The sequence below is a fragment of the Chiroxiphia lanceolata genome, chromosome Z, assembly GCF_009829145.1.
Source record: "Chiroxiphia lanceolata isolate bChiLan1 chromosome Z, bChiLan1.pri, whole genome shotgun sequence".
NCBI lineage: Eukaryota > Metazoa > Chordata > Aves > Passeriformes > Pipridae > Chiroxiphia > Chiroxiphia lanceolata.
Genome location: NC_045671.1, coordinates 21,249,786 through 21,265,465, shown reverse-complemented (window position 1 = coordinate 21,265,465; position 15,680 = coordinate 21,249,786).

Below are 15,680 nucleotides of genomic sequence, written 5' to 3'. Positions count from 1 at the left end.
CCCTTACCCTGCTCCGCTCGCCTGGGCCGCCCGCCTTCTCCCTCTCTCCTTCTCTTCCAAGTGCACATTAGCTACACTCCTCCCGCTCCGGGTCGCCCCTGATTTATTGGGTTTTATTGTTCTTAATACCTCCTCCGAGCGCACCCTCGCACCCGACCCGGTCGGGCTCCCGGGGGTCTCGCAAGTCCTGTGCCCACCGGAGACTGTGAGCGGGGCAGACGGTGGGCGCGCGGTCGGGCAGCTCTGGTCCCGCTCGCCAGCAGCTCCGAGGAACCGGGGGCGGGGGCTGCAGGGGAGACCGCGACACGGCTCTCGCCCACTCGAGCCCCGACGGCTGCAGGGCGTCGAAGAAAGAGAAACTTAAACGAGTTCCCGCAGCGGCCCGCGCCGCACGGGCTCCCCTAGCCCCCGGGGCTCCCCGACCCCCCGCCCCGGCCCCGCTCAGTGCCGAAGCAGAGCGCAACAAGGGGAAAGAGAGCCAAGCACCGTGTGTCTCGGCCGCCCGGGGAGCTCTGCCTTCCTGCCCGGGATTTAAACACCCGTAAGCCCTATTTTTCGGATAAAGTTTCCAAGTTCGGCTCGCCTACAAACTCGATTTAAAGCAGTAAATAAAGTTAAATGCTTTTTATTTTCCTCTCGAATATGTTAAACTACTTGAACAATTTAAAGTGCTTTGCAGAAGTGAAGCGAACCATTTCTAATGTTCTGATTTTTCAAAGCCAGCCAACAACAAAGTTTAGATTAGTAATATATTTCTAACCAGAGTAATTTTCAAGATCATTAGGCATTTATGTAATTAGTGCCAAATCTATAAGCTTTTATTACGATTATTAGAGTAAAATCAGTATAAATTTGTACTAATTTACTACTGTTTAGACTTGGCTGTCAAGCCAAGAGGTTCTTATTGTAAATGATAACTGAGGAAATTAAGTGCAAAATTCTGTACCATTTCTGATCCGCTCCTAAACAATCCGTTTCAATTGTATTTGTAGCAGAACATAATGCCCTTTTAAAGTTCTTTGACTTGTATTTTTATTTGCAAAACAAGAAAAATACCCTCTACCCGGGCACAATGAAAACTGATATTTACTACTTCCAACTTGATTAGCATTGATTTTTAATTCAAAAGTGATGCAATTAAGATTATTCATTTAGTGCAAATAAAGCTTCCACCAAAAAGCGAGCCTAGTGAAGTCTGTGTTAAATAATACGGCGCCAATGGCTTTTTTTTCCTGCCATCCAATTGACTTACACAAAACATTGTAAATACTGCATGCGAACAGATGCAAGAGTGGTTTTGTTTGCAGCTCAGATGTGCAGGGGTTTCGGCAGCGACTGAACAAGGAGACAAAGGAACCGGCCGACCGATCTCTAGGGCAGTTTTGCTGCCTTTTTTTCCCACCTCCTCTCTGCTCAGGCTACACTGATTCAATTCTGTTTTCGAGACGTCGGGCTGTTGCAAACAACCTGGGTGCTCGGGAACTGCCGCTAAGAGCAGGGAGAGAGACCCAGAGCCAGGCCACAATTTAGCCGGAGACAGAGAGAGAAAGGTGGAGGTGGGGTGGGAGTTTCGGGATTTTTCTGTTGTTATTGTTGTTTTGTTCCCGGCTGGATGGGGGACTGTTGAAATGGCACATTTGCTGTGCTTTTTTCCTTTGAAAATTGTTGTCTGTGTGGAGCTCCAGGGCAGGAGGGAAGGACCCGTCCGTGAAAATTGCTGCGCGGCGCCCCCCGGCCCGCTGCCTGGCGTCGGGACCCGCGGAGCGGAGCCGGCGGAGTCGCCGGTGGGGACACGGGCCGGCGGGGACACGGGCCGGCGGCGCGGGTGCGGCGCGGAGCCCAGGCTAGAGCGGTCAGAGGCTGGCCGGGGCGCTTGGGGTCCGGTTTATCTGTATTTACTGGCACAAGCGTGCGGGCGCTGGACGCACCGAGCGCAGTGCGAGCAGGGTGGCACGGTTTGCGTGTGCATCTATTCCGTGTTGTTGTATGTTTCAGGTCGATAAATAAATGTGTAATAGTTAATGTGCAGAGACATCAGAGTAATAACAATGGGATGAAATCAAAGGATTATCAATCTCTGTTAGTAACTGCTGAATAACAATGTTGCGGTGTGATTGATAGCGCGCTTCATTTTATGACTTTTCTATTGCTCTTGATTTTTATAGCAGTATAAACAAACTAAATCATTTCTTCGAAGACTTCAGAGCGCAATCGTTTTAAGGGAAGAGGAGAAATCAGAGAAGGAAGTCTGGGGGAGAGAAAAGAGCAGGCAGGGCTGACACTTAAGCGTGTCAGAAAGAAAATGACAATGGGGCATATGTAAAATACCCTAATCACATTCCACTTTCGCTCACTCCTGTTTTGTCAAGTGTCCGAATTCACCAGGGCAGCGTCGGAGATGTATTTACAAGAATTTTATTTCTCGTCATCTTTCCATTTTCCCAGTGTAGCCAGAAAACTGCCAGTCAAGTCCATTCCCTGTTACAATTTACGGTATTCCCCATATGATCATAGGAACTGAAGTTCCTAACAAGGAAAGGCTTTAACACAATGGCCAAAAATCTTCAGAGTGACACGAGTGTCTTCAGAAATCACTTCAGAGCAAAGTAAAAGGATTTTCTATGACGGATCCAGTGATTTTTCCTCAATAAATAGGTTTTAGATTGTTACACACACGTAGAACTGGAACAAAGGGCAGTACCAGAAAATATATTGGTTGCCCCTAATAAAATTTATTTAGACAGTTTACTTCTCATAAAAAATAGAGATTGAATTTCGTACAGGAGCGCCTGCCAAGAGGCTAGGCACGGGGAGATCATCTCCCCCCGCACGCTCTTTTGCTTTGCTTTCCCTTTCCACCCCATCGCTTCCTTTCCCTGCCCTGCCCGGCGGCGCCCGGCGGGCCCGATCCCCTGGTCCCGGCCGGGGCAGGCTCTCCCCTCCCCTGCCCAGCCCCCCCACCGACTCAAGCCGATCCGACCGAGAGAGGGCCGCGGAGCGGGGCGTGCTGCATTTGGGAGCAACATAACCCTAATTCTCCAGAGCTGTGACCCTGGGAAGACAGGGTAGAGAACTTTCCAACCCCCAGAGCTCCCCCTCTCCCATCCCCGCTAAACTCAAGCCCTGATTGAATGAGGCTGTGATATAAACAAGAGTATTTAACCAATTCTGCTCCGAGTTAGGAACAGAACCTTCTTTTATCAGAATAATTATATTTGGAGCGAGGAACACAGTAAAATAAGGTTAAACTGCTAAAGTCAGCAGGGTGGCTTGGCATAAATGGCTGATAAGATTTGTAATTTGATATTTTATTTATGTATTTCTTGAGCATCCATGCAGTTAAGGCGGCTGCTGTATGCAGAGCACCGTAATTGCTTTTTACAAGTAGCAACGCTCACAGCGTTTACCAAATGTAACTTTTGGTTGCCTGGCTTATTCGTGCGGCTTTTTTTTATTCTTATTATTTTTTTTCCTTTCCGTCCCCCTTTTATTTCCAGATAGTAGTGCTGAAATATCGGATATGATTATTCTCATTCCTGCTGTTCAGTGCTGCATTGTAATATTGTTCGCTTTAATGAGAAGCGCCTCCCTCAATAATTAACGACTTCACATTTCCCTATTTTCTTGCCTGATGAAAAGAATTAATTTTAATTCATTGTAAATTACAGCTATGCTTTTGAGTGTTATTTGCTTACTTTTCCACATCGACATACCCTAAACACAAATGACAAATCAAACTATATCCTTTCGTTAGGGGTAATTTGGAGTTAAGAAATGGAAAAACATAAACACGTGTTTTCATTTCAATCAACCCTCTCGAAAATATGACTTCTTTGGAAACGAAGGACAAGGCTGCCAGCAGCTACAGACCCAATTTATTCATTCTAGTCAGAGCTAAACGTGGCGATCATCGCCGCTTTGCGACATTAGGCTGTATGCAGCATTTTGTCGCTGCAATAAATATAGTTCTTTGAAAGCAACTTCTATGAAGTTTATAGGCATCCGAGGCAAGAACGCTCGCAGCTGATCAGAAACGCAGCCGTCAGGTGTCCCGAAAACAGCCTCTCTAAGGTCAGCGAGGAGAGCTCGGGTCCCCTGACACCTCTTCTCAAACACTGTTAAGATCAGCATTTTCCCATTTGCTTATTTATCTAAATATCTGCATCCGGATCCGGCGGAGCCAAAGGCAGCCCCTCCGACTGTCTCCTCGCGGGCAGACTGTGGGTAATCTCTCGACAGTGAAGCGGTTGCCTTAGATTGAAAGGATGGCTTCTATCAATTAATTTCCATCAGAGCAATGACAACCAGTCTTTTATGGGGAAAAAGCTATTTTAATATAAAGGTATGCCTGCCACCCCTGCCCGCTCTCACCCGATCAGATGGAAACTCTTTATACACAAAAGTCACCTCCCTCTCTCCATCCAGCATGTATTATGTATGCATAGGGTTTTGACATAATATTAAGTTCATAAACTTAAAAATGCGGAGCCCAAGCATAACGCACTGGGCTGTAGCTTATTCAGTCGGACAGGAATCATCGGGGCTGCCCCGAAAGGCGAAGAGAACGCCGGTATAAATCATTTTTCAGATACATCTCTGTTTAGGCAAACAGTACACTTCCAGGAAGACTTTTCTACTGAGCCTTGAGGAATTTATTTAATACAAACCTGTGTTTTTAAAATCCGAAATCTCCCCATCCGCCAGGTGTAGCAATGAAAAAATATACATCAGAAGCTAATGTGGATGGAGTATTTAACTTTCTTCCCTTTTAAGGCCGTAGTTTTAATCCCTTCAATTACATAGGTAGTATATAGTAATAAGGAACATACATATTTTGTTTGTATGTGTTAAGTTGGCTGCTTTTCTGATTTCTATTTACTCAAGATAAATAATCATATATCAGTTATTCAGTTAGGTGACAAGTCTAGTAATTGGAATAAAAAGAAAACATCTCATCCTTATCTCTTCCTCTAACTAGATATAGCGCTAATAAGACTGCATCAATCTTATCTGGCAAATAAATAAAATAGACAAACAAACAAATTCGCCTCCAACAAGTTAATGTGGTGTATCTGAGTGGAAAGTAGATATTTTCACGCGTTCTGGAGATGAGGAGTGACTTTTAATAAAATCACAAGAAAAACAAATGTAATTCTGTAAGCAATTTCAGAGCTCAGCCATCTCTCTCCCGCGCCGTTACTTAGCATTCTCCAGCTGTCCTAACCTTTTCTTTTAAAAACCAGTTAGTTCCAGAAATATGACTGTCACTCAATCTGGGACCTTTCGATCCACCTTCCTTTATTATTTGGGGGGCAATCCTAGAGGTAATAAGGCTTATTTTACAAGGATGATTTTTGTTGACTTTTTTCTTTCCCTCCCTCTCCCTTTCCCTTCCCCTCTTGCCCGAGCGCGGCTAATTCGGGGCGTCTATATTCACTCAATTAGAGAAATCTAAAGAGAAAATCGATCTTCCATCTGCAGAAATGCCAGCTTAACAAATTAGATTCTTGTTTCGTGCAGGTGATTTGGTGACAGTCGGGGAATTAGAAGTAATAAGTTGTTGTGTTTGAGACCACCTCCTCGCCCCCGGCCCTCCGCCCTGCCCCCGGCCGGGCCGCGCCAGGGGAGCGCCGCGCCCGCGCCTCCTCCGCCGGCCGGGCGGGCGAGCCGCTGCCGCCACCGCATCTCCCGCTGTAATTAGTGCTGCTGCCCTCCATGTGGGCTCGATTAAACCGTGATTTAGCCGAAAGAAATATAATTATGGCTGCAAATAAAATAATCAGCATTGAAGAGCGATTTCCTTAATGAGATGGAGCGGTTGCACGTCACGGAGTAAAGGGGTCTCATTAGGAGGTGGTAATGAGGCTTGGGTGAATATTGGGAGTTACACAAAATATCTAAACCGCTGAGAACACCCAGCGCCGGGCCTGGGCTGGAGTTCCCGCTCCCGGCCGGGCCGAGAGACCCCCCGGCCGCCGCCCCCCGCCCTGCCTTCTGTGCCCCGTCACTCCCAACCCAGTCCCGGGCTCCCTGCCGCCCCCAGCCCACCACGCTCGCCGGAGGACGGGCGGCCGCGACCACCGCGCTCTCCCCGCCCGCGGGCAGCGCCTGAGGATGTGCTTTTCGGATACGGCTAATTTAAAGGGCCGACAGCGCGGCCATTTTAACGAGAGGAGCGGCAGCAAGGGCCAGCGGCTTCCCCCCGCTGCGGGCTCGCCCGCTGCTCCCGGTAGCCGCAAGCCCGGGCCACCGCCACTCCCTCGCAGAGCGCGCCCAGCGACCAAGAAGACCACGGGCAGGCGCGGAGCACGGGGAGAAAGCTGCGAGACCTCGAGTCGATGTGCACTCCCGGGCGGCAGCGCAGGCGCGAACGGCGGAGTAGGAGAACGTGAATTTGTCCCGAGACGGCCCATTAGGGGAATTAACCATGGCTCCTCGGCCAAGCGGCGCCGGGCGCCGAGGGCGCGAAGCCGTCAAGATGGTGGCCCCGGCGGCCGCCTGCCGCGCATGCGCCGCGGCGCGTGGAGAGGGAGGATGTGTCGATGGTGATGGCGACGGCGGGGAAAGGGCTGGGGGCTGGAGGGGAGTGAAACGCCGGGCCGGGGCTGTGTGAGACCGAGGGGACAGGCCCAGGGAATGCCCTCGTCGGGAATTCCCGGGAACAGGGGCTGCTCCACGCGGAAATTACGTGCTGGCTCAGCTGTGTGGAGGAGGAATAACGCGTTGTTTTGCTTTCGCTACCCCCCCTGCCCCCCCCCCCCCGCTTTCTGTTTGGTTTTTAATAGTGTAGAATGGGGCACATCTTGGCGTTTTGTCGTCTAATCAAGAAAAACGGCTTGCATATGAAATAAATAAAGGCCAGGTATTTGTCATTCTCTGCTTATGTGCTCAGTAACTTAAAGAGGAGATGGAATCTGCATTTTGTCCTCATTATCACCAATAGCATTTCAGTTTTCAGCCTGATTCCTGCAACAGATAAAAAGGTCAAGTTTCCTGATTAGGATAAAGTCTGTGTGACATTACCAAAAAATCCAGGGATGCTGTGCTCGTCGGCAGGGGAGAGGAGAGCTGCAGGAGCACTGATGGCCCCAGCTTGAAAACTTGCCCTACTCTTCTACCGTGGTGAGATAATTTTTGTTTTGTTTATGTTTCTTTGGTTGGTTTTTACTGGCTACTACTGTGTTTTCACTGTATCAGTTTATGTAGAGCATTTTGTAGTCTTAAGGTATTTATTGTATATATAAAAATATATATACATACATCCTGAACAGTGGCAATATTTGTCTCCCATTTTGGTACTTTGTAAAACAATGGAGAGGTACCTGGGCCAGGCAGACTCTAGTTCAGGATATCCTATTGGCTGTACTTATGTTTATGACCATAACTGTGTTAGTCCAAAGGGAGAGCTTTCTTATCATTGTAGTTTGTGGTTTTGGATTTTGGTTTTAAATGTTTGGTTTTGTTGGAAGAAATTGAAGATCATGTTTAGGAAAAAAGATCAGAATTCTTAAGAGACTCTGCTATTAGTCGGAAAAAGGTAAATGTTTTCTCAACAAACATTCTTTTTGAGCTTTCTGTTTGGGTTTCATTTTCAGACCTTCTACCATTTTTTTTGCTTAATGTGTTCTCTTCTCTGCATTGACACAAACTCTTTTACCTGCAGGTCTTTCTCCTCCTGGCCGGTGGTTGATAGTTCTGTCATGGCTTACAATGTTTGAAATTACATTTTGAAAAGAGAAGCATCTCTATCTCCTAAGGTTGTCATCAGTGTGGGACAGTTTTTTCATGCTTTACCTGTAGGAAGGATTGTACAAACCTCAACATAAGTCTTGTGGATTTCTTCACATTTAAACCTAGCTCTCCTTTTCCAGTTGAAAGCACTGGTTATCTGTAGTAGGTGTTTACTGTAAGGAGAAAGCCACGAGGTAGGCTGAGACTCAGCACCCAGAATTTTATATCCTCTGTTGCTGGGTAAGCTACAGCACAGAAAGCCATTTTCTCTTTATACTCTAGTTGAGAAGGAGGTAGCGAATTTTGTAATGCGCAGAAGGTACTTTGTGTGTTGAGAGAAATAGTGTGTTTGGGGGACTGGAGTACGTACAGAAAAAAGTATTTCATTTGGCTGTAGAGTAGTGATCAGGCATAAACTTATTAGAGCCCTGAAACCTCCTCTGTCTCATTGAGAGAGGAGGGTATTGTGCTCATGGCCTCATGACTGCAGCTGGTCTGACTGCCGGTGCCTTATCCTTTAGTGACAAGCCCTGGGGGAACTGTACTTGTCTGATTAATAGAGGCTTCCAATCAACACAGAGGAGCAATAACATGTCACAAACATGTTAAGTGCTTACTAGGTTTATCTTTACTTGGCATTAATGAAGTCTGCTCTAGGTGAATTACTTTCAGCCTAGTATAGTAGTTAATACGGTATGGATGGGTAAACTTGTGTGAATGCACACCTGAGAGCCATGGCATGAAAGAGTTTAGCATTGTAGACATAGAAAATGTAGAACACGATGGCTGTGGTGGCATCTTGTAAGACTGAGCTGAAAGAGACCTTTTGAGTCAGTGAGTCCAGCAACTCTTTCATAATTACTGCCCTTTTCATACTCAGGCAGTGTGAGAGTGGATTTCAACTGGAAGAATGTGGGTGGGTTTTTTAGCATTGGAGGCAAAGGTAGCAAGGATGGTGTTATTCATTTCCACTCTTCGTGGATGAGGATCTAGAGAGAAAGCCATGTGTTGGCATGTCCAGATTGGGATGGGAGACAGAACCCGGTGTGGGACTTGGTTGCTGGTAATCAGTAAATCAAGTCTCCATATGCAGTGCTGGCCTCTCTGAATGTTAATAAAATTTATAAGCCACATCATTTACAGCTAATGAGGCAGTGAGGAGCTGTGGGAGAGAGAGCCTAGGGGATGGTGACATGCTGGGGGAGGAAACTTCCTTGCAAATGGCCTTTGTTACTTCGGATGGCTCCCAGCTATGTCCTGTGCTGTCTTCAGGATATACCTGCTTTCTGCTCTGCAGGAAGAAAATGAGAGAGGGAGAGCTAAAATATCCTGATATGGTCAGGACGAGTGTGTTACTTTTTGTACTCATTGTTTGAAAACAGTAGTGGGCTCCTTGGACTGCTTATTGAGATACTTAGTGGAAATAAGAGCTCAAAGTAGGGTGGATTCTATGTAAGCATTGGTAAAACTTCTTTACCTAGTTGTAGCTCAAAAAGAAGCTGAAAGGGTGAATGTTTCATCTTGTGAGGTCTTTATAAGGTCTTTATCTAGGATTGAAAAGCCTGTTGTCCTTTGTGATCATCTCGGCATGTTTCTGTTTTTAGAATGGTGTACATGCTGAGGAGCTGTTAGGTTTTGAAGGCAGGGTGTGATTCTCTCTTTGGCTTGAAGTATGCATTTGGATTCATCTTCAGCCTCTAGTCCAAGTCTTGCACATCCAGAGTTAGTTTAAGCCTGGTAATAGACTCTTCAGCTCTTACTCCTTTTCATCCTTCCCTGTCCATCTAGGCACTTAATTAGATTTACCACCATCTAGTTCTAGTGCAGAAGACTTAAAGAAACAGCTAGAGATTGCAGTTATCTTTTACTTGTTAATCTTGCAGTCTGTGTAATTCTTCTCTTGTTAGGGAGCAATTGCTTCTGCTTGGTTAACTGTATTAACTGCCTGTAATACAATATACTGCATAATCCAGGGATGATTAACTTCTGGTTTTAAAATTGTCAAGAAGTTCTGAAGCTTATGCGTTTGAGTGTAAATTTAAGATCAAGTTCTTTTTGCTTCTTCAGTTCAGTGTAGTTTGTTCACTTTTACCAGATGACAGAAGTACAAAACTGAAATCATCCTGACATCACCCGTGGGACAACAAACTTGAAACACTTAGGTTTGGGCCTTATTGTGTGCAAAACTTAAGTAAAGGTTGGAGAGACTAATTGATTTGCTGAATAACAACAAAATGAAATTGCCATACTCTTGGTAACCTGTCCCCAGTAGTGGTCTACTGCTCTGCCTAGTAAACTAAGACAAAGTAATACGTTGTCTGTGTCTGGCTTGTCAAGAATCTGGCTTGTCAAGCATCTGGCTTGTGGGTTTTCTTTTTGCCTGTGAAGTTGTAGAGTATTCTCTGTATTTCCTGTTTGAACTTCATGAAGGAGATGTAAACTTGAAAGTGGATTCTCTATTTCTGAAGGAACTCTAGCTGAAGAGTAACATCTCTTTGATGTTAAGCCAGCTCTGAAGTGCTCTTAATCATAGGCGGCTGATGATGTTGCAATTTTTGAGTGAAGTCTGATATTTGGATGTCTAAATACAGAGTATTGGTCTAACTCCAACTGAGTTTGTCATTAAAAATTAATAGGAACCTTTCTGAAAGGTGCTGTGTTTGGTGCAGAAGGGATTAGAATCTCCTCTTTATCCACAGAATGTTCAGTCTTGGCAAAACTGTTGACTGTTCTTACCTTGCCTCCTCATTTCTGTGATGTGTCTTGATGGTTTGACAGCACTACTTTTAGTGGTAAGTTTAATGACAGAAAAGTAGTTTCCATGTCAGCTCAGTTCTAGGGTCCTTTGAAAGGGTTAACAGTGAGGACATGGGTCTGCCCTCTTGTCCCTGGCACAGTGAAGATCTAATGTGAAGGCTTTCTAGATGCTGTCTCTGTAAAAGCTCAATAATACTCAGAAATGGACTCAGCTCACTTTGTGTAGGCTAGTGAACAATGCATAGGTAATGTTGATAATTACCAATTTAAAATTGGTTTGACCGAGTAATCTCAGGTTTGTTAGCTTTGGTGTGAAAATTGCATCATTGTCATCATTACAAAAGCTTCCCCCCCACCCCCCTCCCCTGGCTCCATCTACTGTGCCTGGGGATACATGTGGAATTTCAGATGTCTTCAGAGTGGATTCTTGTGAGTCCACATTAGCCAGAAATTGCCAGTTGACTCAATATTCCTTGAATCAATGGGCAGTGCTCTGAAAATAGCAAAGGCAAACAAAATGAGAGTTTATCTCTGGATCTTTTAAAAACAAATTGTTTAAAGAATTCTTTATAGGTATAGGTAGTTGTATATTTTTTGTATCACTGTTTAAAACTTTAGTTTCAGTTATACCTTCTTAATTTAAAACTTAAGTTTACAGCTGTTTAATTTGCTTAACAAAGAGTAACAGTTGAGTTTGCTGGGTTTTTTTTCCATACTGTTAAAAAGGCAGCTTCCTCCCTTGTACTGGTTAGAATTCTTATTGCAATTTTATTTGAAGGTAACAAACGGTATTTGATTTATTCATGGAGATGAGGTTCCTCAGTAGGCACTGGCCATGATAAAGCCTTTGAGGGAGGAAGTTTCTTTACTCACTGATTTCCCTGGCAAAGCTTCCTAGTTCTCATCAAGGATTACTGTTATAGTTACTGGATTACTTGAGTATTGGATGCTGGCTTTTGTGTTCTCCACGTGTCCTCCAGCTCAAGAGTGTGAAAATATATTCCCTGCTGCCACTACAAACATGCAATGGAGTTTCCTGCATTTGGGGAAATTGCAGGAGTGTGAGGGTGTATCTTCACCCCGAGGAAAACTGCATTCCTGCTCTGTGTGTTTCCCCTGGCTTCTGCTGGTGGCAGGATGATTGGGGGAAAGACCCTTTGGTCAGGTCTGGTGTCAAGAGCTGTTCTGGGTTCTTAAGAATCCTGTGGTGTGCTGGGTGATAGCGCTCAAACCTCTCTTTTCCAGGTTCAGTTTGGTGCCTACGTGACGTGGTGGTAGGTATTGTGTAAATGACCAGAGAAAATGAAACATAACACATTAGTCCTTTTATGGAGGCATTGATTTTTATACAAAAGTATGAAGTTTATCTTCTGTGTTGAAAAAAGAGGACAAGTTATAAAATTGACATATCTGATCAATTGGCTTTGAAAGATACTCTCTTCATTTACAAATGAAGGGGTTTTTTACTTATTTTTAACCTGTTCCCTTGGCAATGTGTCAAAGCTGTAAAAGAGCAGAAAGCCAAGTCACTAAAAGCATCCAGAGGAATTTCATTTTATTTTCATAAACTAATCTACCCACTCACATCTATCTGTGTAAACTAATTACTTTTTTAATTAGATAGCCTTTTTGATTGCTTATGGAGAGCTGTGGTGAAATTTACTGCTAATTATGCAGGGGCAGGAGGAGGCCTCTGGATTGTTAGGAAAGATGAGAAAATTTTATTTCCTTTTGTTGAAATGGAGAGCAAGTAGTAACTGATACATAAATAATGTGCTTATTTTTTCCATTTTCAACCTATTCAGCCTCTGTTAACCTTATTAATTGAGGCTCTTTGCATCTATTGTAAATTGAGGAAATTGAGTTTCCTTGCATCTAATGTAACATCTACAGTAACTTCAGAACAATAAGAAAACAAAACTGTTGTAACAAAGTTTTTCTTCTTTCTGTTAAAAGTAATGTTTATGTTGAGTGGTTCTAGATTTTGGACATTGGTGATGTTTGCCTTGAAATGCTGGATCCTGGGTGTGCTAGCAAATAACCTGTGAAGTTCAAGAGCTGATTTTTTCACTGTAGTTGAATTTGTATTTAGAAAACAGGTGGAAGGTGGCAATTTCATATCCCTTTCACCATGTCCTCCAAAGTCCTAAGCCCATCATTTGGATTTGTCATGAGACCTCTGTTACATGTAATAAGAGAGTACAGCCAAGATTGCGTGTGAAAGAGAACCCAGAATTGGTTCTCTGTGTTTTCTGTTCATGGTGTCCTTATAAAGAGTGGGTACTCCTGAGAGATCTGATGGGAGAAGGGTTGTTAAGACAGTTAGGCCATAAATAACATGCTTTCTTCTCCTTTCCCTCAAGTTTGTAGTCCTGCTCTGAGTCTGTATGAAGGGCGAGACTTTCAACAAAATTTGCTAGTTCCCTTGCAGTTGCTTCCAGCAGGCCCCACAGTTCACTTCTTGCCTTGCAAGTTCCATCCTTCTGATTTCAGCTTCAGTTCAAACTTCTGGCCTCTTATCTTTGCCCTGAGCAAGTCCCATTTTCACAAAGTTAACATAAAATAAAATGACAAGTGAGAATTTAAGGTATTTGACATTGCATTTTAGTGGGGAGTGTTCAGAAATGCCAATAGTAAGTGGAAAGCCAGACAAAATTATTTCATCTGGATTGTCATCTTGTCCTTTCATTAAGAAGGACTATTTTCAGCTTCTTTGAATCCTGTGTTGTAACATGCAGTCAAGATCTGAAAAGCCTGGTACGTATCACTGAAATCCTCTCCTTTGAAGAGTCTCTGGGGATCACCTCTGCGCTGTATTCAGAGTAGTTCAGCTGTGTCACAAATCTTTTATATTTTTGAATGAGGGTAAATGCTGCTGAGGAAAGGACGGATGCTTGTCCACCTTTTGATGCTTTCCCTAATGCATAAGTACGAGGCAGGATCAGCTGTCCTTGTATGATGTGTGACAGAGCTGCCTGGTCAAGATCTCCAGGAAGGCATCTCCGACAGAGTCCTTGGGCAGTTCCAGAACTTCATTTGTCTTAGTTGTTTCCTGATGGAAGAACGCTTCCAGCTTTTTTTCCCCCTCACTGTAACTGAAGCTCATTGACTCTTACTCTTTCTGCCAAGCAAAACTTTATTATTTTCCTCCATAACCTTGTATATGCTTGAAGACTATTACCATTGCTACCCTCAGTATTATTCTAGGCTAAAACATCTGGATTTGTTCCTTCTTTTGCAGAAATCATTTTTCAGTCTTTTTAGTTTTCAATGTTTTCCTTTGAATCTTTCTTATTTGTTCATCCCTTTAGTTGTAGCTTCTAGCTGTGATAATGCTTCTAGATGAAGTCTTTTAATACAAAGGGAAGTGTTAGGGTTGTTGCCCATGTCTTGTGAGCTAAGCTAATGCATATAACTCACTAAAATTCTTACGTTTCTTTCAGAAATGTCTAGCTTTTACCTTTTCTTGTGCTTATGCAGTAGAAAATTGCTGCTACCATGTATAATTTTGCTTTTTTTCCTTATTTAAATATGTCCTTGTTGAATGCAGTTTTTTTAAACTTTCTCCAGTGGGTCAGAAACCTTTTGATTTCTAATATTGTCCTTGAAGATACTGAACACCCTTGTATCACCCACATATTAAATACACACAATTCCCCTTTCACTTCTTTTGTCATACAGGTCAGTTGAACAGAACTGTACCTTTTGCGGTGATCAGACCATTCAATTTTAGTAGTAAATTTTTGGTAAGTGCCCAGTCTTAAGAGGCTGTGCAGCCACCTGTCATACTAATGTGGTAATTCTGAAGGCCTCAGTCTATTAGGATTAAGTATTTTCCTTGATCTGAACCTTTCGGCTTGCTTGAGTTAGACAAAGGACTTGAATTCTCTCCCGCGCACCCACGAGTGTTACAATGTAGGAGATTGACTGCAGCACAGTTGAAAGGTTTCACCAGAGACACAGACGGTGGGTTGCCAAAACAAGATGTTATTATAAGGAAACAGAGCAGCTCTGTGTGGTTTATCCTTTATGTGGATTTAACCCAAAATAGCTGTGTACAGTTAGCTCTTTCCTTCTCTTAAAGGATGCTGGAGCCTGAAAACATGCTGCTGTCCTCTCAGATGTTTCCGGAGGCATCTGGAGACAAGAAAGTACTTTCAGGTGTGAACATACCTTGATTTTCATCAGTGAGGATGGATATTTTCCATACTGCAGAACATGCTTGTCTTTTGGAGAACTTAGTGATAGGGAAGAGGATCATCATCCCCTGATGCAATTGTAGGGAGCTAGAAAATAGCTTGGACAGAGAAGTATTAGGCAAGCAGGAGAAACCACTCTACCCTGGAAACTACTGCACTGAGAAACTTTTCCCTGGAGATTATGTGGTAGGTACTCATTCCCATGTGCCTTTAACTCTGACTGGCAACTTAAGCCATATTACAGTGCTACTTCCCTTCAGCCACTATAGGTCACCACTCTGTTTAGCTTTTATATTGACCTGTGTTTCTTGTGGTACTCAGCAACTGCACATCATTTTTCTGTGGACTTGTTTTCCAGAAGGGCGTATTCTTTCTTCTGAAGAACAGTAATTTTTATTTTGAATTCTGCTTTACCTGGCAGACTCAGCACTTCCCTACAACTCCTTTCAGCTCAGCATTTATTCTCCACACTCCACTCAATGGCTCCAAGCGAAGAATTACTGCCAGGCTGACTGCAGTTGTCAGCAGAGACACGTAATCTGCTTTGTACACTCCAGCCACCTCTCCCAGTGAAGGTGTGAGAGAGTAATTTCCATGGAGTGGAGTCTCTGTATTGATAAAACACCTAGTTTAGGGTTATTGATAAGGTTTGATATGGTTATTGATGTGGTTTTCTTGTATACTTTCCTCTTTTTCCTGTCTTCTTTCTCCCTCTGTCTGCCAGCTTGCACTACAAGAATAAGAGGGATGATTAAACCTGGTCCTGGCTGGTGTTCTGACCCAAGAGGGTGGGATGTTAGACATCAGATCTATTATTGAGTCAGAACCAACTGGTGGGGACTCTGTGTGTGCGCGTGTGTGGAGAGGGAAGGGATGGGTTGAACCTCATGGAGGTAGGGTGGTGTCACATCCGTCATGGCAGCCCCTGGAGCCCACATGGAACAGCCCCAGAGTTGCTGCCAGTCACAAACAGCCCAGGAAAACTATAATACA